Consider the following 25,941-nt stretch of genomic DNA (forward strand, 5'->3'; position numbering starts at 1 on the left):
TTGGCACCACTCCTCCCAACACTTTATTAGGACTTGAATTGAAGGCCCATGAGCACAGTGTATGTAACTCAAACTGAAATCCTGTGGCTGAAGAGAACCCAAACTGAACTTGTTCTGGTAGATAGTCTCTCAAATCAATCTGATGGGAGTAGTTTTGTCTGATTTTGATGTTATCCTTATATCCTGTAAACATGACACTTAACTGGAATGAACTAGAATTGTAGGTAATCTCAGCATCGTACTTTCTACCATCATTCATAGTGTACCATTGTGTTGTGTAAGGAGACCACATCTGTTTTACATTAATTCCCACATGATCCTAAGGTGGATCTCTTGCATTAAGCAGGGTGTCAAACTCGACTGCTACAAATGGATGTGCATCAGAATAAGTTGGATCTCCCATTTCTCTACGACCCACGAGACCAATACCAGTGCCATCTGGGGGAACTGGAAGTGGAAAATTTGGGTGTGCTAATAAGAATGTGATGCCATCTCCATGCCCATCACGAGTTTCGTTGAGTACATTGATGATGAAGCTGAAACGGGTAACGAAGTTTACAAGTGTTCTTGTCTTTTTGTCCCCAATTTGCAACAGGTTCTTGTACGTTACTCTCCCTGCACTGTCCTTTTTGTATCTGACTTAAACATCAGATCGTTAGATTCATAATAGATCGTAATAGAGAGACCTTAGACTCCCTATTTTTTTAACTCTATTTCTTTGCTGTCCTTAATTAACCATGTGCTATTTAGTACCATCAACCAATCCAAATTCATGTTTTTTTGAGCACCACATAAGGTTTGCTCTTTCCAAGTGATTTATTTTATCCGCAAGACTTGGAACTTATCCAGAGAGAATCAAGTGCGTATCACTTGATCTAACTACTATTGATGTATCTCCATTTCTTGACAACTACAAAAAATAATGCATACTTGACATACAAGATTGACTTTACAATAAACAGAGAAATCATAATTACACAGACCTTGTAAGACCAACAATTAACATTTGAATACCTCAAATTAGTGAAATACAATGGAAGGAACAAGATCATCAGCTAAATTTTTTACCCAAACACACACGCGCACTGATAGAATGCCTTTCGCCTGCCCACACCGGCCTGTTAAACTATTTTAAAAGAATTTAGTTCCAGTAAAATAGAAGAATTTTCAGAGTCAGGTTGGTGCTTTTTAATAGTATAGGTTGTGTAAATTTTATACCCACTCCAAACTTTTTCAATAGTCTTATTTCCCCGTTCCCTACAATAATTTTGTCCAAGACTGAAATTTGTTGATATAGCAATCAGTCACCTAATTTGGTTGACGCTAAGCATTTACTAGCCATGTGAGGTGGGGCAAATCATTCACACTTAAAAGAAGAAAGAAAACACGCAAAGCCTCATGTGATTAAAATAACCGGTGTGATACACGATGCCTTCACAATTTCAATTTTTAGAATTTTATTCCCCCCCCCCCCAAAAAAAAAGCATGCAAAGTCTCTTCCTTTATTGTAATTAGCTGGGTTTTGTATTAACTTCTTGTAATTAATTCTTTAATGGAATTTTTTTTCCTTTTCAGAAAAGGGGGAAAAAAAACACAAAGCATGCAAAGTCATTTGGGATTGTTGACTCCTTGATGGCCAACGAGTCTATCTTGAGTCTTTTCCAGAGGAAGGTCTTTTCTTCCTTTGTCTTGAAGAAAGAGGTTCATGGACTAATTTGTCAAGAGTAGTACAGAGTAGTAGGGAGGTGTTGAGAATAAGAACAGCATATAGAGACTACTTTGTCATTTTTCTTCCTTTGATTGATTGCCAACCGAAAAGAAAAAGAAAAAGAAAAAGAAAAAGGAAATGATCATAGCAATTAAGACAGTAACTAATTGTACTTAAAGCTTTAATTTCTTGTAAAGCAGTTGATAATATTTAACAGAAATATGTTTACTACAAATGATTAGAGTATATTTAAAAGTTCATTATTGGAGTGGGGGCTTTCTATTAACTCATGACATAATTTATTCACATTTTATATCAATTAAACAATCAATTTAAAAGCCATAAATTTATTATAAAAATGTCACTGCATTGATTATTATGTCGTTTTTTTCCCTAAACCGACATAGAGGACTAAAAAGAAAGCTACTTTTTATATTAGTGGTTACATGACACTCAATAATGAACATATTGGAACGATTATAAACTCAGATTTTAGGCACTGATAGGACAAATAAGGCCAACTTTCGATAATAATGAACTGGCCTATATCCATGGTCTACTTGAAAATTCTTCAGAAGGGTGGATATTTCAATTCGCCAAATTCTAATATGAGAATATTTGACAGCAATTACTTTTCGCAAATTGAACAAAATAAAAATAAAAATAAAAGAAAAGAAAAGAGTTCCACTGGTTTTCCATGCATCATCAATGCTGATTGGTTCAAACTCAAAATGCTTATTAAGCAGGAAAAAAAGTTATGCAAAACTTGATTCTCACACACCCACGCTCCCATGAGATACAAACTCAGACAATGCAACCATGTTAAAGTTTCCAGGTAAACAAAAGGCCAAAAACGAAATTAAGTAGATTAAAGCAATAAACAATATCACATGTTTTTAGTCAAATAACATTCATAGTACCAAAAGATACAAAAGTTTCTTAGATGATTGAAGTTCGCCTTGTTGGAAATTATAACATATAATAAGCTGAGATCACATGAAGACTAAAGACCATAAAAGAGAAAATGAAGGAATAACTTTAGATCCTCTCAATTGCTTACCTGCAAAACTACTACTGAGTAATTGAAAGGAAATCAATTCTGACTTGAACTAGCATTAGTCCAAGTCTGAAATTGTAACTTGGAAAGTCCAATTCATTCAGAATTGTTCCTTCGCAGATGAGTGCCCTGAATTGGATGAATATTGTGAGGACTTAGTGTATGACCTCCAATTGGTTGAAGGCCTAGGGTCATTGGTTGCAGAAGAACTAGCATATGCAGATGAATAAATTGAAGAACCAATATCAGAAAAACATGGAGCATCATATGTTGGTTTGGGCATTGTTGGCAGAAGAGTAGGCAGTGAAGCTTCAAAGTCAAGTACCTGAAGTGCTTGTCTAATTGTAGGCCTCATAGTATAATTTGGGTGAGCACACGATAGCCCAAGAATCATTAACCTTTCAAGTTCTTGCTCATCAAAATCTCCATCAAACCTCTTATCGGCTGCTTCAAGAAGCTCACCTTTGCCATAGAGTTCCCATACCCATTCCACTATCATGAGTGGTCATTAGGAGCATAGTGGTCAATTGGCTTTCTCCCACAAGCAATTTCTAGAGCAAGAATTCCAAAACTGTATATATCATATCAGACTCCTTTATTGCCTTGCTTATGGTTGCACATTCAGGAGCCATGTATCCTTTTGTTCCTGCAACAATTGTTGTTTCTGACCCCCTTCCATGTTCTATGGGCCTCGCTGACCCAAAATCTCCAAGCTTTGTATCGAAATTTGAATCTAACATAATCTTGCTTGCTTTTATGTCCCTATGAACCGCACATTGTTCCCACTCTTCATGAAGGTATAGTACTGCTAAGGCTAAGCCTTTAGCAATACTGTATCTGGTTGACCATGTCAAAAGGTTTCTGCTTCGCTATAGATGATAATCTAAGCTTCCATTTGGCATGAACTCATAAATAAGTAGAAAATCATTCTTCTCGTGGCACCAACCCATGAGTTGCACCAAATTCTTGTGCCTCAGTTGACCGATGATCTTTACTTCAGCGGCATACTCCTTCACTCCTTGTCTAGATTCATGGGAACCCTTCTTTACTGCAACATAAGAATTCAAGCCTCTGATAAATCCTTTGTAGACCCCACCAAAACCTCCTTCTCCGAGTTTATGTTCCTCTGAGAAGTTGTTTGTGGCTCTTACAAGTTCGTTATAGGAAAACTTCTATGGTCCGACACATTCAAAATCTTCGTCCAAGGAAAGATCCAAGCGATCACGTCCTTCCACTCTACAATTTGACCTCCATATCAGAAACCAAGCCATGCATAACACGCCAATCACTAAAACTGATCCAATGCTCAATCCAATGACCGAACGCTTATTATTGTTTTCACCCCTTTGCATCACTCCGGGCACTCCAAGACTTGAATGAAAGGACCATGAACACAGTGTATGTAACTCAAACCGTAATCCTGTGGCTGAAGAGATTCCAAATTGAACTTCCTCTGGTAGATGGTCTCTCAAATCAATCGTACGGGAATAATTTTGTCTGATTTTGATGTTATCCTTATATCCTGTAAACATGACACCTGAAGGGAATGAGCTAGAATCGTAGGTAATCTCAGCATCATACTTTCTGCCATCATTCATAGTGTACCATTGTGTTCTATAATTAGTCTGCATTGTTTTTACAAGGATTCCCACATGATCATAGGGTGGATCACCCACATCCCTATTGGGAAAGGTGTCAAATTCCACTGCTACGAATGGATGTTCGTCGAGATAATTTTGATCCTGCGTCCGTGCGCGACTCACAAGGCCAATACCTGTGCCATATGGGGGAGATGGAAACGGAAAACCAGGCTCTGCCAAGAAGAATGTGATGCCATCTCCTTTCCCATCTCAAGTTTCATTTAGTACATTGATGATGAAGGTGAAACGAGTAGTGAAGTTTGCGAGTCTTCTTGTCTCATTGTCCCAAAGTTGCAATGAGTTGTTGCATGTTACCCTCCCTGCACTGTCTTTCTTGTATCTGAGTCGACCAGAATCAGATTGTTAGATTCAATGACAAATTTATACATATGCATTTTCATTTTTATTTATTATATATATCTTCCATTTTAATTGAACCGTAGAGATTGATATAACATCAAATTATATGACTAAGCGTGTGCGTGGGAAATGACACCAAAATCTATGATTCGAGTAAACTAAGCTTACACACGTTTTGACCTTGTGTTGGTGGCCATAAGGTAGTCTTCGCATGCATCATCTTTTGATGAAGTTGTGTGGCTTAGATAGCTAGATAAGTAATGTTACTTCCGGTCCTTAATATAAAAGGTAGTTTGACTTTCAATATAGTTTTAAATATAAAACCCTAATTTACTTTGTCTGTCATATTAATCTTTTTTTTTTAAAGTAGTGTTTGTAGTAGTTGCACATGTTAAAAGTTTTATCAAATGATAGTTCTAGCTAATACACTTGATTAGTAAGGATATTTTAGAAAAGATAACATCTATTTATTACAAATAACTAACTTAACAAACCTTCTTAACATACAAAAATTAATCAACTAGCTCTTATATTAGGACCGGAAGTAGTATCTAGCTATTAAAAAAAAATTACTTAAGTTATTTGTTAAAATATGTGTTGGTTTTTCTAATCTATCATCTTTAATCATCTGCACTGAAACCCCTTAATATGTGCAATCAGTGTAGATAATTTGGAGAAATAAATTTATAAATTTGGAAAAGAAAATATATTGAGTCTTATATTTAGTACCAAAATTTAACCCATAACTAACTTTTACATTTAGGACTGAAGGGAGCAATAAATAGAGCTACCTATTTTTTTAAGAAAGAAAGAGTGTGTCCAACACCCTAATCTTATTTTCTAGTTGCATTTAGCACTTTGATCTTATTTTTTGGGTACATACAAATAAGATTAAGGTTTTAGATACACCAGAAAAATAAGACTAGGCTGATAAATGTACCATAAAAAAGATCAAGATATTGGATGCACATGAGAAAATTAAATAAGATCAGTTGTTAGATCCAACTTGACCTTTTTTTAACTCTATTTCTCTGTTCCCCACAATTAACCATCTACCATGTAATACCATCAATTAATCAAAATTTAAGTTTAGACCACCAAATATGGTCAACTCTCTTCAAGTAATTGATTTTATTCCCAAAACTCGAAAATTAGCTAAAAAGAATCAAGCACGATTGATTTATCTTTTTGTTTCTTGACAATCACAAAGAAATAATACATAATTAATACATAAGATTCATTTTAATCGAGGATTCCATCTAAATACTAACTCCAACCCTAAAAAGCTAGTCATCGTCGATTCATTTTGTTTTCTAAATTTATAATATTTTTTCTAAAATATCTGTTTTGACTGTAAAGAGTATTTCACTAAAGAGTATTTCTAATGTACATGATTAAATAAGATAATTAAAAAAATTAATACATATTTATTACAAATAATTAGCTTAACTAAGTTTTTTAATATTTTCAAATTAGTTATCTAAACTCTTATATTAACAATAATTACGGAACTTGTAAGACAAACAATTACAATTGATTACCTCAAATTAGTGAAATCCAATGGAATCAACGAGATCTTGCCTAAAACTTTTTTTTTTAAAAAAAAAAAAGATCACGTGTTGATAGAAATGCCTTTTGCCTGCCATTTGGTCATCAGAGACCTGCCAGCAGTGGGGTCACTTTTTTTTTTTTTTTCCGAAGCCATTAACCTATTTTTAAATAATTTAGTTCGAGTAAAATAGTTGAATTTTCAAGTCAGGTTGGTGTTTCTTAAATAGCATAGTTGTGTAAATTTTATACCCGCTCGACACTTCTTCTATAGTTCAAAACTGGAATAAGAGAACTTTAAGTGAAGTTGGTGCTGTTTATAGTGCTGGTTCTGTGTAAATTTCATACCGGTGCATTTTCAGTAGTTTTTTTTTTTTTCTGGCTATAACTCAAAATATCCTTAAGTTATTTTGGATTTAAAATTACTCTCTATCAGACCAGAAGTATTAAGATTAAAATCCTCATAATAAGTATGTTTCTCAAAATTCGAACTTTATTCTCTTCTTTACGGATTGAGATCGTTTAGCATATTAACAAGCAGCTTGTTGGTTTCAATAGTTTTATTTTCAGTCCTAGAGAACAAGTCGAAATAAAAAATAGGTTTTAATTAGCTCAAGTTGGTACCCTCCAGTGTAGGAGATGCGCCAATTTCATATCCGCCTTGTACTCTCTTGGTAGGACTCTTTTTCTGTTTCCAACAATGGGGATGCAATGCGATGACGTAACCCGTTAACCTCGTATAGATTTAATTTGAATTTGAGTTATTTATATTAAATTTGCTTTCTTTACTTCTATTCTTTTTTAAAAAAATGTTTTAATGTGTATCATCTAAAATAAAAATAATTTTTTAATTATATTTTTATTTAAAATGGATTACTTAATAATTTTAAAGCTAGATCATTAAAATTGTATTTAAACAGTACAGATCTCATTGTGTTTATTGTTGCAAAATTTGCAATGAGTACTGAAATGAGTTTGGTTTGGTGTTCTTTAATAGGAAGGGAGAAAGTTTTGGTACTTGTCAATTGTAATGATGAGAATTATAGTGCTTGTCGTAATGATGAGTCATTGCGGTGATATCCATATTATCTAAATACAGTTTTAATAATTTAAATTTAAAATTTTTAAATGGTGATTTTTAAAAAAAAATCATTTTTGCAATTTATAGTTAAGAGATAATTTTTATTTTATATTATATATATAGAATATTGAACTATTAAAAACTGAAAAAAATTATATTAAATTCAGACCATTCAATTTAATCTAGATATATCGTTGAGATTTGGCGCTCATGAGCCAAGTGATAGGAAATTTCATACCCACCTTACACCATTTAAGTAATTTTATTTATTCAACCACCACCAACAATTTGTTCATTTAAAGTTTGAAATAGACCAATTTTCAAGTGAGGTTAGTACTCTTTTAAAAGAGGAATTGTATAAATTCCATATTGAACTTGTAAACGGATTTTGCAAAGTAACTTATAAACAGAAACATATAAAGTATTTATAGATTGCATGATTTATAAATAAGAACTGAGTGTGTGTATCATTAGACAAAATTAAAAAATATATATTTTTAAGAAATCCAAAGGAAATAACTACTCTTCTGGTCTTTAATATAAGATCTAATTAATTAATTTGAGTAAATTAATGACATTAATTAATTAAATCAGTCAATATAATATTTTTTAAAAATATTCTAAGCATCTACCTTGATTTCCTTCTTTCCTGTTCTTGTTGATTATTATTGAAGGAATATCAATAAGGTTAATTTTAAAAAAATAATAATAAATATATGAAACAGGTCTGACATATAGGACCAATATCAACTCTCTAATTAGATTTTATATTAAGGATCGAAGAAATATAATATATTTTTTGGCCAGAAGAAGCTATAATACATATGATAAAGCATATTTCTAAAACGATCGGGCCATCAGAATGTAATGAAAGAAACTGCAATTACTAGTATTCTGATGATGTATACATTAATTACCTGGTGAGGTTGATGTGCATCCCATTTTCCTGGAAAACATCTCCTTGAAGGTTCAAGTTCTGATGATCCACATCACGAAATTGCTCACAATTGAAGGTTATTGAGGGCGCACTAGCATTGATTGTGAGAAACAAGATAATTTTGGTCATGAACAAAAGAGAAAGCAGATGGGTTTTACTCTTGTGCAGAGACATCTCCATATAGCTGATATAAGAAAGACTTGTTTGTTCAAATTGGAGGCAGTTTAAGAAATGACTTGGTTTATATAAAGAACAACCGGTTTTGCTTCAGGAAGGCATATTCAAATTAAAATCGATTTGCAAAAAATGAATAAATTGAGTTTAAAATTCAGTTAATTTTTTTATTCTTTGATTTTTATGTATTAGGGAAAAAAATGAACAAAAAAAACCTTAAAAGTAGGAAATTTCGAGGAAGCAACTAATACTTGCACATGGCGAGAAAGAAGGAAAAACCTGAACTGAAAATATGACAACGTAGGGAAATGACCAATATGCCCTTCTGTCAATTTGGGAAAATGACTAGATTTGATCTGAAAATAACAAGATTGCAACATAAATTAACAAGTTTAGAATACATAATAACAACATGCTTTTCTCAAATGAAAGCATGTGTCCATTTACAAAAATGACTAAATTTGATATAAAAATGACAAGCTGAAACATAAATTATCAAGTTTGGAATACAGAATACGACATTCTTTTCTAAACATCACATAAGAGCATATTGGTCATTTTTTCACACTTTCAGAATTCCATTTCAGGCTTTCCCTCCCTCCCTGTCATTTAAAAGTGTTACCGTCCTTTTTGAAATTTTCTATTTTCAAGATTCATTTTGGTCATTTTCCTTATGTCTTATCCCAATTAAATTTTTTATAACTGAGTTTTTGGTGTGAAATTTTACTATCACTTTGATTCAATGAATCAAAGGGAATGTAATGGAATGCACCAATGGGGAATGGAAAGGAATGTAATTAGGATTAGATAAGTTTGTTTGGTGTGATGTTGGGAATGAGAAAAATGAATATAATTTTTTATATTTAATTTAATAATAACATAAGTGAAAAAGACTAAAGTAACCCTTTCTCCTTATTCAGCCTGCACCGTCTTTCCTGCCTTCAATCCGTGATCCTTGCTTTCCTTCTTTTTTTCCTCATTATTATTTTTCACTATAATTTCAGTTTGGTTGTTAATTTTTCAATCAATTTGTTGCCGCCCTTTATATACGATACTCTCATGGCCCATCCTGACATTCCTTCACTCCTTTCAAGCTTTCTTGGGTGTCCCTGGTTAGATTTTGATTTTGAGATTAGCTTCAAGTTTATAGTTTTTTACGTTTTATTGGATGTGTTTGAGTAGAAATTAAATAATATTTTTAAAAATAATTTTATAATATAGGGAAAACCATATTAAAGGTACTTATACTTTCTCTCAATTTTTAATTTGATACCTATATGTTTTTTCCCTTTTAATTAAACATTTAATTTTATCTTTTTAGCAACATTAGCTCTTATAACTTTGTTTTATTGATATTTTTAGTCTCTACATAAGGATTAATGATGTTAATAGAGCAAAATTAAAGATTTAGTTAAGAACAAAAAACACATAGATATCAAATTGAAAATTAAAAAAAAATATAAATACCTCCAATATAGTTTTTCTTATAATATATAAAGTGAGTATGTAAGAAAAATTTTCTTTTAATTTTATAAAAAAATCTTTTAAAAGTGTTTTTAAATTGATTTTTATAATCTAACTAAATAGGCTATTAATGCAATATGATAGCTGGAAATAGTACCTTTTTTTTGGCCGAAAAAGCTGGAAATAGTACTTTGAAAGCCATCTTCACCTTTAATTTTCACCTAGCACTTAGGCAACAATCCAAATGATTTGATGTGACTTTACGGAGCTACTTGACTTGACTTAAAATTTTTTTTTTTTTAATTACGTGACTTATGGGTCTGCTTGGCTTGACTTAATTTTTTTTTATTTTTTTATGATCGTTATTTAACTAAGTGCGTGGGAATTTAACCAGTCCACTGACTTCTTCTACACGATAGACAAGTGGCATGTATTGATCTCGCCCATCCATCAAACAGGATTGAATTTAATGAAAGGAAAATTAATCCTTTCCGTTGTATCTCAGTCACATAGGTTTGACTAGTCACTGCAATTCAATCTTCATAATTTTAATCATTTATAACTTTAATCCATATATTTTAAAAAATAACATTACATATTTCATGAAATTAAGGAACTAATATACCCTTAATGAATCAAGCAACGCGGAAACTTGTTTGACCGCATTTTCTTCGTACGGATGGGAAGCCGAGAAGATCAACACGACTGTTGCGTCTGTTGGGTTATGTGTCTCAGTTTGATTGCTAAATGTTGCTTTCAAACTTCTCCAATGTCCGTTTGGCCAAAAAAAAAAAAACTTCTCCAATGTCCACAAAGCAGAATGACTGTTCACACATGGATTAGGCTCGATCAGATGCTTTCCCCCTGGAAAATGCAATACCTCTTCATTATTGTACGCATCTTGCAAATTTTCAACATCTAGTGATGATGTTGATGGATTGAACTATCGGGAGTTATCGTTGGAAAATTTGGCTCAAGATGTAAGGCCCTCGTTTCCGGTTAGAATTCAATGAAACTAATCAATACATAGATTATATTGGTTGCTTAAAGAAACTCATGCGCTTGGACCCAGAAAAATTAGTTATCTGGCGCAAAATATTTTTGAGTTATACACGATATAGTCACCTAAACTTTATCTCATGTACAAATATACCCCTTATTATATTATATTATATTATAGTCTTAGAATAGGCCAACTCTTGTGTACGATGAAGATGGAGTGCGAAATTGCAAGATAAATGCATGGTTGATGTTGACAAAGGTACATCCAATCAAAGATATTTTGTTAGGAAAATTACGGTGAGGTCTAAAAAAAATCGCTAAGAAATCCTAATAACGAGAAAATAGCATGAATATCTTGTCATTTTCATTGCTTATTACTCAATTGTTATGAGATTTTTTTGTGATTACATTTCTTTTTTATAACCTTATAGTATTTCTCCCTATTTTCTTTTAAAAATGTCAGATAGATGGGGTTAATTATTAGTCAGCTTGGCAATCAACAAGGAGATCGGAAATGTAATTAATTCTTAGTGCAATGAATAGTACCTGGAGGTCTGAGAAACTTGATAGAGTCTCAATTTGACCCCGAATATGATTTGTTTGGAGACTGTCGATTTTATGCATCTTGTCATTATCATAGACTTGAAACAACTAGATTAGTGTGGTGATGTTTTATTTATTAAATGTGCATAACACTTAAATATTATTTGATTCTTAATGTAAGAACTATTTCACTACCAAAAAAAAAGGAATTAGTGACGAAATTTTATTTTGTCGTTAACCCATTACTAATGCTTCATAAATTCCATCACTAAAATTAGCGATGGAAAATTTCCGTTTCTAAAGTAGTGATAGATTAGTGATGGAATTTTATTTCGTCACTAAATTCTGTCACTAGTCCATAGCTAATTCTGTTTTAAATGATTAATGACGGATTAAGTTCATAAAAATAACAAAAAATTTTGTTGATAATTATGTAATTCTATATAATCAAAAGATTATGAAAAGCCTCTTGCTTGTTTCTATTCTTTTTCTGCCATATTTAGAGAATTCACTGCAGTACTAGAAAGTCATAGTATGTATATTGTGAAGAAGACACGAAAAAATTCCGTTACTAACTCTCATCACAAAACATTTTTGTGATGGAAACTAGTGACGAAAATTTTCCATCATTAATTTTCGTCTCAATTCTGTCACTAATCATTTGCAAAAAAAGTATAATATAAATATATAATAATTATTTTTTGAACTTATTAACAGAAATAAAAATATAATATATCATAATTTTTAAATAATATATCATATAAAAACTAAAAAATACAAATATTATAAAAGAAAATAAAAATAAAAATATACAATATACTTATTATTTTGTTAAATATATGAACAAAAATATAAATTATTAGAAATTTTTTACTAAAATACAAAAATTAACTTCAAATAAATAATAATATATTAAATATATATTCATATTTGTTATTAGAAATATTATGTATATTTATTTCTGCATAACAATTTCTTAAGTGCTTCTCAACTTAACTGGCAAAGGTTTCAACACGTGTGCAAGAGGTCTCAGGATCGAACCAACACTCCTTCATAAAATTGAGCCAATTTCTGACGTGGTGATAATATGCACAAGGCAATGACATCGCGGCTTATAATGATGGACACGTAGTAGTGGCAGCCATTTATGATGTGGCGACTCATGTGATGGACATGTGGCCATGATATAGATGAGGGGATGATATAGCTGCATGGGTGAGAGGAGAATGTGAACTGGCAACTAGTGATGAGGTGGCAGTCATATACATGACACATGGCGGCAATCAATTTTTGCCATATGGTATTTTAAATTTACAAAATAAAAAAAAATTGGCAATGGATTAGTTATGAAAATTTTTGTCACCAATTTATGACGGAATTTTCTGTCACTATTTTGTGTTAGTGGGACATCTGCCACTGATTAGCAATGGATTAGTAATGAAAATTTTTTGTCACTAATCTGTCGCTAATTAGTGATGAAATTTTGAACTTTGTTACTAATTATTTAGTGATGGTGGAATTAGTGACGGAAAAAATTCTATCGCTAACTAAATTTCGTCACTAATCCATTGCTAATTTTGATTAGTGAAGAAAAATTTCTCACTAAATTTTATTGCTAATTTGATTTTTTTTTTGGTAGTGAGCTTACCTAATATGATTAAATTAAAAAAGCTAAATAAATTATTTAAATTTGACAAATGTGACATGATCTCTCTAAAAATACTCTTATATAACACTAATATATATTACTCTTTACATCTTTTTTTAAAAGAAACAATCTCTTTTATTGTGGTGTTCCAAAATACAAGAACTAAATCCTCTTTGTTTAAAATTTTGAACAAGTTTATTCACTTTTATTTTCATTCAATATGCACTACTACAAAATACTTTATTTGTAGCGCCTATTTTGTAGCATTTAAAACGAAAACACTACAACTAGTAATCAATAAATTATTCAAAATAAAAAAAGACATATTCTGTAGCACTTATTTAAATAAGTGCTACAGGATGTGGGAAAAGAAAGCACTACAGCATCCACTTAGTTTATTAAAAAAAATATAAAAACTGTCTGTAGCGTTTTATTAGAAAACGCTACAGAAGATACAACACTTCTTGTAGCGCTTTCTGAGAAAAGCGCTACAGGCGAGCATTTTCTCAAAAAAAAATTATTAAACTTGGTGTAGTGTTTTGTTTTAAAATGCTACAGAAAGTCCATTTTCATTTATCTATTTAAATTAAAAAAAGCTAAATGAATTATTTTTAAAAATTAAAAAATCCCCTACTAATGATATTTCTCTCGTTTTTTTTCATTTTCACAAATATATTTAAGTTGAAAAAATAAAATGATTTTTTTAAAAAAAAATTATAAAATCCCCTCCTGTAGTATTTGTATTCCCCCCCCTTTTCATTTTTCCAATTTAAATTTGTAGAAGTAAGCTAAAAGCAATTTTTTTTCTAAAGTTATAAAAATCCCCTGCTAATTAATGACACATTTCCCTTCATTTTTTTTAATTTTTCATTCATAAGTTAAAAAAAAAAAAGCTAAAATCATTTTTTAAAATAAAATTATAAAAATCACCTGCTGCATGTACGTAGCATTTTGATTACAGCATTTCCGTCTTTTTTTTTCATTTTCCCTATATAATTTTTTTAAAAAAAGCTTAAAGCATAATTTTTAAATTATAAAAATCCCCTGCTAATTTTCCATTCATAATTTTTGTTAAGCTTAAAAAAATTTAATTCATTTTTAAAAAAATTGTAAAAATAACACTATAGGGAAAAAATTTTTATTTTCCCTTGTTAAGTTTAAAAAAAAGACTAAGTTCATTTTTTGAAAAAATTATAAAATTAACGCTATAGATTAGAATTTTTTTTGTTATTTTCCCTTGTTAAGTTTAATATAAAAAAAATCTAAATTCATTTTTTTAAAAAACATTATAATACTAACTCTATATACTAGGGAAATTTTTTTTTTCCATTTTCAACTCTCTGTCCTTCAGCTTCATCAAGACCCATTTTCAGCTCACCTTTTCCCCACAGCTCGTGCCATACACCTTTCCCCATGTGTCCCCACCACTATATGTTTCCCTAAGCTCCCCACTTCTATTTTCCTTCTCTATTGCCACCTCCTTCTTTCGTCCCCACCACGGTCCCCACCCCCACCCCTCATCCCAACTCCAATCCACAGTCCCCACCCACACCCACAGTCCCTACTCCCTTCCCATCCCCATTCTCATTCCTTTTGCCCTTAGTTGCTTGTTCCCCCTCCCTACTTTCATTTAAACTTTTTTTTTGTAGGACACCAATATAATTTAAGTCAGTCTTCAACACACTGTAAGTATTTTTTTCAGCTAGATTATTTAAAAGCTTGCAAATTTAAGTTTGTTAGTGATAAATATGTGAATTTGCTTAATATTTTTTATTTTAGTTGGTTAAATTTTGTAAAATTGTTTTTTGGTAAAAACTTGAAATATGTTGGAAAAATTAATGAGATAGGATTAATTGTTATCAGGTTATTACATGTAGAAATATGTGATAGTTATATTTTTCTATTTCCTATTTTAGGTGCAATCATATGTTGGCAAACATGTTTTTTTTTTGTTAGTTTTTAATGCTTTTTATTTTAGATTTGATATACGTTGTTGGCAAATATGATTTTTGTTGTTGTTGTTTATAGTTGTGAAAAATCATTGAGTTGTGCTGGATTAATTGGTTGATTATAGTTAAAAGAGATGGGTTGAAACCGAAAAACTTGCATTTTTAAGATGTTATGCTGCCGATTTTATTTTGAGATAAATAAAAAAATATTATATTATTAATAGGTATAATAATAATTATGTACTTAACTATTTATTTATAATAGGTTGAAAACATGAATTGAAAATGGATATCATCTAATCGGTGTTCAATGGAATATATAAATGGGGTGAAAGAGTTTTTTAGTTTTGCAATGAGGCATGCAAAAGATCCTGAAAAAATTGTTTGTCCATGCTTAACTTGTTGCTATGGAAAGCGAATTAGCCCACCTAATTTGTTAGATCATTTGGTATGTCATGGAATTGATCAATCTTACACACGATGGACAAGGTATGGTGAGACTTGTGATACATGTAGTGATCAAGTTCATAGCGCAAGTGGTGCTTTAAATGAGTTTGGGACAAGCATATGTGATGAAGACGATGATCTTGAAGAAATGCTACATGCAGTTGAAGAGGATCTTTGTGATTATCTTAATTTATTTGAGAGGTTGAAAAGTGATGCAGAAAAACCATTGTATGCTAGATGCACAAAATATCCAAGATTGTTAGCGGTATTAAAATTGTATAACTTAAAAGCACGTCCTAGATGGAGTGATTTGAGTTTTACTACATTGTTTACACTTTTGCAAGACATGCTTCCAGAGAAAAATGAACTTCCTACTAAAACATATGAGGCTAAGCAAATTCTTTGCTCTATTGGGATGGGTTATGAAAAGATTCACGCATGCCCTAATGACTGCATTTTATTTCGAAATCAGTATGCATCTTTGGAGAAGTGCCCTACATGCAATGCATTATGATATGGGAAGAAAGAAAAAAATCCTTTGAAGTTCCTTTGGCATTTTCCCATTATTCCAAGATTTAGGTGTATATACAGTAATGCAAAAATTGCTAAGCAATTGACATGGCATGCAAATAAGAGGATTGAAGACACGAAGCTTAGGCACCCTGCAGATTCTCCATAATGGAAAAATATTGATTATAAGTACCCTAACTTCAGGGAAGAAGAAAGGAACCTACGACTTGCATTAGCAACTTGTGGAATTAATCCTCACGGTGTTCAAAGTAGTACTCATAGCATATGGCCTGTGATATTGATGATATATAACCTTCCGCCATGATTAATCATGAAACATAAGTTTATGATGTTGTCCATGTTAATTTCTGGGCCGAGACAACCTGGGAATGATATAGTTGTATACTTGGCTTCTTTGATTGATGACATAAATTTGTTGTGGGAGACTAGGGGTGAATGTGTATGATAGCTATAGAGAGGAAAGTTTTAATTTAAGAGCCATACCGTTTAGCACAATTAATGATTTTCCCGCTTTTGATAATCTATTCGGATACAATATCAAAGGATATTATGCATGTCCTATATGTGCAGATAACAATCATTCTATGCGATTAGATCATTATAAAGAAAAACGTCTACATGGGACATCGGAGATTCTTACCTTCAAAACATTGTTGGAGGAAATGGAAAAAGGCTTTTAATGGGGACTCAGAAGAAGGTAGTCTACCAAAGATGTTGACGGGTGACTAGGTTTTTGAGAAGGTGAAAAACTTAGATAACAATTTTGGCAAGTATTTTGCAAAACAAGTTGTCACAACTGGTTGGATGAAAAAGTCAATTTTCTTTGAACTTCCATATTGGAAGTTTTTACATGTGAGACATTTTCTTGATGTGATACATATAGGAAAAAAAATATTTGTGATAGTTTAATTGACACATTGCTCAATATGCAAGGAAAAAGTAAGGATAGTGTCAATGCGAGGTTGGATTTGGTTGCCCTGGGAATAAGAGAAGAGTTAGCACCGACTGAGAGCGGATACCATATGTATTTACCTCCTGTAGCTTACACACTTTCAAAGAAGAAGGAAAAAAAAAAGGCATTTTGTGGGTTTCTATATGGAATTCAAGTTCCAGAAAGCTACTCCTCATCAAATGTAAAAAACCTTATATTAGTGAAAGAGTTAAAGTTAAAGAATCTTAAGTCTTATGATTGTCATGTGCTCATACAGAATTTCTTACCAGTTGGTGTATGGTCTATTTTACTCAAAAAAGTGTGAAACACTATCACTAAACTCTGCATGTTCTTTAAGTTGATTTGCAGTAAAGTAACTAATTCAACAAAGTTGCGAGACTTACAAAGGCAAATTATTTATACTTTGTGTAAACTTAAAATGTATTTTCCACCTTCATTTTGTGATATTATGGTTCATCTAACCGTGCACTTGGTCAAAGAGGTTCAAATATATGACCCAGTTTATTTGAGATAGATGTATCCAATTGAGCATTTTATGAAAGTTTTAAAAGGGTATGTTAAAAATAGATATCAACCAGTGGGTTGTATTGTAAAACGGTATATGTTTGAGGAAGCAAGTGACTTATGTGGTGATTATCTTTCCAATATTGAACCTGTAGGGATCTCGAAGTCTTGTCATGATGGGCAGAGATCAGGGAAAGGAACAAGTAGGAGTCATGTGATAAGCATATCAGTGATTGAATGGAAGCAAGCTCACTTATATATATTGCATAACATCGACAGAGTTGAACCATTTGTTGAAAAACATAAAAATATTCTTCGAGGTATGTTTGGTGATAGAAATGAAAATTTGGTAACAAAAGAACACAATCAACATTTTGCCAAGTGGTTGAAAAGACGCATCACTGATGAGTTAGACAAGAATCCTAATTTAGTTTCTGAAAAATTGATATGGTTATCAAAAGGACCAAGCTTTCATGTATTATCTTACACTGGTTATGCAATCAAGGGTACACATTCTATACACAAGACCAGATGAACATAGCACAATGCAAAGTAGTGGTGTAACACTTGTTGTTGGGTCATGGCATATATCTAGTGCTAAAGACATAAACCCTGTCTATGCTCAAATGTTAGATTTTGGCGTCATTAAAGGCATATGGGAGTTAGATGACTCGATGTTCAGGATCCTTGTTTTGATATGCAAGTGGGTTAATAACAACAATGGATTACGAATAGATGAGCTAGGGTTTATTCAGGTGGATCTTTCCAAAGTGGGATATAAAGATGATCCTTTCATTTTAGCCTCTCAAGCAGAACAAGTGTTTTTCATTATAGATCCTGCTAAGAAGAATTGGTTCATTGTACTTCCGTCAAACAAAAATCATAAAAAAGAAGATGGTATTGGAGGTAATGAATACATGAATATAGATGAGAATGAATCAGAAGATGCGGATGATCCTATATTTGAGACATTAGGATTAGAAGATTTTGATGTTGATGAAGATGAAGATTAGAGTGAACCCTTATATGTTAGACATGATCATAAAGAGAGAAATTAGGTCAATGTATCGATTCAAAGAACTCGAGGATTTAAGAGAAACACAATTTTAAATCAAACAAGAAAGAGAAAAAGAACACAAGTTTGTTAAATTTACTTGTATGTTTCATTTTAGTTTTAAATTATTTTACTTACTTTTCTCAACTTTCTCATTATTAACTAATGTTTTGTCTGCTTTAATTATTTTATAGGAAAATGGATTATCCAATTAAAGATGATATCGATATTCCTGAGGAGAATGAGGATAATGTCCCAATTCCTTTGCATGTTGAAAGAGAGAGATATGAGTACGAGGTAGCCCTTGGTAGGATCATTATGGCTAAATTGATCAAGTTGAGAAATAAGGGAATCAAGTTATCGATTGAGTGGAATTCCAAGGAGCAACTAATTGGAGTCAATTGTAGCAAATTTACTAGTTTCATTGGTACTGCAATTCGAGATAGAGTCCCTTGTACATTTCACAATTGGAGAGGAGTCCTAGAACAATATAAGAACTTAGTTTGGAATGAAGTGCAGGTAAAATGTTAATTACTCTAACATTCTTATTATTTTTCTTATAAGATCACACTTCAACTAATTAAATATGCTTTTTTCTTGCAATCCTGTTTTGTTATTGATGAGACTCGAAAGAGGGATGTGCTAATGAAAGCTGGCAATCTTCTAAGAAAATTTCAGGCTAATTTAGTCAAATACTACATGAGAGATAATGATGAGAATATCATCCCAACACCACCTAGTTTGTATGATGGCATCATTAATCAAGAACAATTGGATATGTTTTTGGAGTCACATACAACTGAGTAATTTCAGGTAATAATAGACTTTTTCAATTATAATTTATATGTAATTCACATTTGTTAATATTAATAATTTTTATCTAAATAGGAATTAAGTGACAAAAATCAGTCCCGAGCGATAAACATGAAATATCGCTATAGACAAGGACAAATAGCATATAAACAAATGGAACTAATAATTGCTTCATATGTGTAACATTTGTTACAATAATTTTTAACTTTAAATAATTCTAATATGTAGATAAAGGAATCAAACTTAGATGCTACATAATTATCACAGCATGTGTTGTGGCTGGCTGGTTCACTACAAAAAAATATGTATTTTGTAGTAGTTAAAATAAGACATTTCTAGCGGTTTTAACAGTAACAAATAACAAATTAACTGCTAAAAAATCAAGTGCAAGAAAAAATTTCTAGCGGTTATGGCAACCACTACACATATGGTCAAAATGCTAGAAACTAATTAACCGCTAGAAAAATCTAGTAGTAGGAGACAAAATTTCTAGAGGATAGAAACCGCTGGAAAAAGCAAAAAAAACTTGTAGCGGTTATATAACTGCTAAAAAGTTCTAAACCAAATCAAATTTTACCAAGAAATTAAATTTTTGAATTGGCACCGAAACATTTCTAGCGGTTTGAACTGCTAGAAATTTGACGCAAAATTTAAATTTCATGAAATTTTTTTTGCTATTTTTTTATTTCTAGTGGTTTTGAACCACTAGAAATGTTTTTCCAAACACAAAAAAAATTGTGGTTTTTTATTATTAGAAAATATAATATTATAAATTTAAAAACCATTAAATAGATTATATTGGAGAATTTTTGTTAATTTTTATAATTAGTTATGTATTACTTTTTATATATTTGAATTTTGTAATAAACAATATGTAATTAAATTATGAGTGTGTCAAAAGAACTGAATTTAATTTAATAAGATAATTGAATTGAAGATTTAATAAGATAGTTGAATTGAAGATGAGATAGTTTGTAATATTGAACCAAAACTGTTATGTTGAGAAGTATTTGAATCAGTTGAGGAAGGCATGACAAGTGTGAAGAAAAAAATCGGAAAGAAAAAGAGAAATAAATATGTTAGTAAAATATAAGTAAAGACAAATAAAAGATATAAGAACTTATAAAATAAAATTCACTTACCATATGGTGAAGAGAAAGAAACCACCATATGAGAGAGTAAGAAAAAAAGAGAGAATTATGAGGAAGAATAGGAGAGGAAAGAAAAGAGATGAGGTAAATGAATGTAGAGGTGATATGATATTTATAGAGATCAGCGACACATTTGTAACGGTTTTTTTTGTAGCGTTTTGGTGCATTTTGTAGCTGTTTGTCCACTTTTTAGCGTATAAGTAACCGCTAGTATTTGTAGCGGTTGCCTAACTGCTAAAAATTATAAAATCTAAACCAATTTTAATTTATACATATGTATTTATGGGAGGAAAATTTTTTTAATACTAAATTTGTAGCGGTTATGTAACCGCTACAAATTACTCCCTCCGTTCCTTATTATAAGAGACACTTGATGCTTATGTCATGTTCCTATATATAAGAGACACTTACAATTTTCTCTACTTTTTGTGTTGATTTACTATTTTACCCATATTTATTATCTCCAACCCACACTCTCTCTCCCTCCCACTTCTCTTTCTTTTAATATTTAATTGTTCTCTCTCATGCTCTCTCTCTTTATTATGGGGCATTTTTGGAAAAAAAAATTATACTTTTATACATTAATTGTTTTTTTAACTAACTTTACTATTTTTTGATCAACGTACTTCGTTATTTGTCTCTTATAATAAGGAACGGAGGGAGTATAATTTTTTATTTTTTTAAAAACTAACCAATTTAAATTTATACATATGTATTTATGGAAGGAAAAAATTTTTTAATAATAAAATTTTTTGATGTTGCTATTCTTCATCATCATCTAGCCTGAAAGGACATATTTAAAAAAATTATGTTAGAATTAAATATGTATTTAGAAGAAATTAGTAATTAGTAGTTAATTATTTAAATAATTTAAGAAAAGATGTATACTTGATAATTGGCAAATTATCATCTTTTTGAGAAAAGAAGTCTTCAAAATTCGGGGGTGGAAGGGTTCGCTGTTATAATAATGTCCCTCACCCTATCATAAAGAATCCTATGGATTGAGGTGAACTCATATTCTAGTTGTTTATGTTCTTGTCCTCGACATAATAAACCTGGTGTGCCTCGGAAAGCAGGATATATGCTCATCATCTTCAGATTCCCCCGGATAATAAGTCTGAAAATTTGTTAGGATTATAGTTTTGATGATAACAAAGTCAGAATATCAAGGTTAAGTATTTTGATCGATCAACTGATCGATCAATCGTTTATCGCTAAGGTTTCAGATAAATGATCAAGTGTAAATCAGGTCTATAGTAGGCTTTTGGATCGAAGAACTATTCGATGAGCAATTAATCGATAAAGTGATCGATAATCGCTAACGTAAATCACATAAGAGTATGGTAAATTATCGATAAGCTGATCGATAATATCAGGTAAACAATCGAGTTACTGATAAGAGAACCAAATCTGAAGTGTATTTATCGATCAAGTTATCGATAAATCAGTCATCAATAACGACTTCGATAAAAGGTAACACAATCTACTTGTTCTGCACATTAGTTCTGTTACCAATTTATCGATCATATTTCCGATCATTTGTTTATCGATTACGTGTTCGAACTTTATGCTCTAACTCTCTGAATGCAGGTGATCAAATTCACTGATGGATCGATAACCTTATTGATCATAAAATTATCGATCACATGATCGATAATCAATGTCCTTATCTACTCTTACTCAGTTTTGCTACAACTAAATTATCGATAACATTATCGATAAGTTTAACTTGTTTGCTTAAATAAGTTTTCACATAACGTGATCGATAAAGAGTCTAAGGATTGAATATTCGCATTAAGTTATGGTGAACTATTTTTCGATCAAGTAATCGATCACTGGTTTTTCGATAATATGATCGATCATTCAATTCCCCGGAATTCATGTTTTCACAAAACGTGATCGATAATCATTTCTTTTACCTTACAGGATAAACTTCTTTCTTCACTTTATCGATCACTTGTTCGAATGTTCATTGATCGATCAACTGTTCGATCATTTCAGATAGCTGTGTCTTTCATTGAATATATACATAACCATGTTTTATCGATAACATTATCCATCATACATTTATCGATAAGATGTTCGATCATCAATGACTGAAGCTTCATTTCAATAACATTTGAATTATCGATAATCTGTTCGATCAAACATGTGTTCGATCACTTGTTCGATCATGGAACGATTTCCTCTTTCTATGATAATTCTTAGAGTCAATGATCCAACACTTGATCGATAATTTTGGTGATCTAATTCGAAAAGTCTTCATTCTGTTTATCGATAACTTGATCTATCATCAAGTAATCGATCATCTTTTCGATCAAACTAAACCAGAATGACTTTCTGTTCTTCTTACTGATAAATGATTTCGTCACAAATCTTTGAATGATAAATTAGCTTTCTTTCTATGTTCAAGATTAAAGCACTCACCACAAAACTCTCATTTGTTCAAAGCTTAAAATATGCAGATTAATGAAAACGAGTGCAACGGCTCTTCAACGGGATTACGTAGACTGCGACCTACAGTGTCAGAAGCTCAGACGCATTAATGGCGGAGCCGTTGAAACCAGCGAAACACGCAAACGAAGTCACAACGGCTAGAAGCTCTTCCGTCTAACGGCTACTTAACGATATCAACTATAAAAGGCGCGAAGAAGCATTAATGAAGAGATTGAATACCGGAACTACCACCTGCGATTATTTAGTTACGCATTCAATACTCTGTTTTCACGTTACTACCGAGCATCAGTGTTTATCATTAATTCACTCTGTAAGAGAGCCAATTACTACTTTTATTAAAACTTGAGTGACACTCAAGAGTGTGGACTCTTGAGAGGGGTTGTATCCTTACGGGAGTAAGGGGGAGTGATTGAGCGATTCAATTACTGTACCGAGGCACCAAGAGCCCTGTCGATCTTGGAAGATAGTGAAATACCCAGAGGTGTTCTGGGGACTGGAAGTAGGTCACGTGGTTTAGACCGAACCAGTATAAATCTTGTGTCTCCTCTCTGCGGTTAAAATTCTCCATACTCTGACTCTCTGTTTTTATTCATTACTTACACGCTTTTGATTGTAAATTTTTGTAACTCACCCAATTCACCCCCCTCTTGGGTGAGATTGTTTCTAACATTTGGTATCAGAGCAGGTCTCTTCACGAAGGATTTAACAGTCCGAAGAGAGATCAAATGGCAGGATTTGGAGATAGCGTGCTACCCGAAGGATGCTCAACATCTAACCGCCAGGCTTCAGTGGAGAAAATTATACCTTCTGGAAAATGAGGATGAAAATCTTCATTAAGGCCACAGAGTATGGGTTGTGGGACGTAATAGAACACGGCAACTATGTCCCTATGAAATAATAGATGGCCAGCAAGTACGCAAGAGTCCCAGGGAGTTCGATGAGGAAGATAAGAAGCTGGTGACTCTAAATGACAAAGCTATCAACATACTCACGTGTGCGCTTAGTCAGAGGGAATACTTCAGAGTCTCAAGTCTGGAAACCGCGAAGGAAATGTGGGAGGCTCTGGAGATAGCTCATGAAGGAACCACCGGTGTAAAACAGAGTCGAATCAACACTCTTACCACCGAATTCGAGTTATTCAGAATGAAGGAAGGAGAGAGTATCCGAGATATGGAAGTCAGATTCTCACATCTCATAAACCACCTCACTGCACTTGGGAAGAAATATAGTCAAGAAGATCAAGTGAGGAAAATACTGAGCGGTCTCACAAAAGAATGGAACCGAAAGTAACAGCTATTGAAGAAACCAAAGGAGAATCCATTGGTTCTGTTGCAGCACTGTTCGGGAGTCTTGCTGAATATGAGAGCAAGCAAAAATACAAAAAGGAGATGAATGAGAAGAACCGGAAAGGCATCGCTCTTAAAACTCAAGAGAGCGAAGAAGATAATGAAGAAGATGATCTTGATGATGATGAAATGGGCCTTATAGTCAGGAGGTTCAAGAAATTCTACAAAAACAGAACCGGAAAGAAGTTTCAGCCAAAACGCAGAATTTCCTCATATCCGAACGAACCAAAGGATCCAATCATTTGCTTCGAATGTAAGAAGCCAGGACATATCAAGGCGGAATGCCCCCAACTCTCCAGAACGAAGGACAAAGAAAAGAAGAAAGAAAGATTCAGAAAGAAGAAAGCCTTCGTCACATCAATCTGGGGACAGCTCCTCTGATGAAGAAGAAGGAAGTGATGATGAAGAACCGCCAACATCTGTCTAGTAGCCCAAGAGAACGAGGAATCAGAAACAGACGAGGTAATAATTTCTGAACCATCTTATGATGAATTACAGTCCGAATACAATGCTTTACATTTAGAATTAGTAAGAATTGCAAAGAGTTAGTAAGCTCTAAGAGAAGGATAAAGTTTTTAGAAGATCAACAATCAAAAGTTGAAGTCAATACAGACTCGACTTTAACTTGCAAAAGTTGTGAAAAGAACGAAAGAAAGATTGAAGATCTTACCAGAACCTTAGAAAAATTCACTAAAGGTAGCGAAATGCTTAAGGTGATTCTAGGAGCTCAACGGTGCTCTATGGACAAAACTGTATAGGATACGATCCAACCCAAGATAAATCAAAAAGGAAAGAAAAGAGTAGTGGTAGATCATATCTTACGTATTTTAGAAATTCTGTGCACTCCTCAAATCCTTTTGCACTTTGCTCTCACTGCAACCGTAAAGGCCATTCAACTTCTTCTTGTTACTATAAGAAGAAAGGAGATTACGGAACATTAAAATGGGTGCCCAAAGGTACTTATGCGTACCAAAAATAACTCATACTAACCAAAAAGGACCCAAGAAGGTATGGGTACCTAAAAACAGATTGTAATCTTGCAGGTATGTCTCAAGGCATCCAGACACTAAGTGGTATATAGACAGCGGATGCTCCAGACACATGACGGGTGACACTGAGAAGTTTACGTCACTCAAACCAAAAGACGGAGGAAAAGTAAGCTTCGGAGGAAACCAATCGGGAAAAATTGCTGGAATGGGAGAAATCGGAAGTAGCATAGGCCATGAAGGTCGAAGATGTGTACTACGTGGAAGGTCTATGTCATAATCTCCTCAGTGTCAGTCGAGTGCGGACAAAAAAACAACTTGGGTGATCTTGATTCCGAAGAATACTTAATCATAAGCAAAAAGTGACCTACCCCTTGAAGAAAGAAGAACTGAACACAAAGCTGAGAGCTCCGAGGACGGTAACTGTTATACACTTTCAACTTGATTCTAAAACTTCTGAAAACTGTTTTATAGTCAAAAGGAGGAAAGTTGGATTTGGCACAAACGACTTGCACATGTCAATATGAATCAACTTTCAAAATTAATAAAAAGGGATCTAGTTGTTGGTTTACCAAAAATCCAGTATAAC

At 32.4% G+C, this 25,941-nt stretch overlaps 1 pseudogene; it reads right to left on the minus strand.

The window, feature by feature from the left end:
- Positions 1-319: 319 nt before the first annotated feature.
- On the minus strand, positions 320-8,511 carry LOC114745226 (L-type lectin-domain containing receptor kinase IX.1-like; annotated as a pseudogene).
- Positions 8,512-25,941: the final 17,430 nt, after the last annotated feature.

This window comes from Neltuma alba, unplaced genomic scaffold, assembly GCF_004799145.2.
Source record: "Neltuma alba isolate B1F8T4 unplaced genomic scaffold, ASM479914v2 tig00004560_pilon, whole genome shotgun sequence".
Classification (NCBI taxonomy): domain Eukaryota; kingdom Viridiplantae; phylum Streptophyta; class Magnoliopsida; order Fabales; family Fabaceae; genus Neltuma; species Neltuma alba.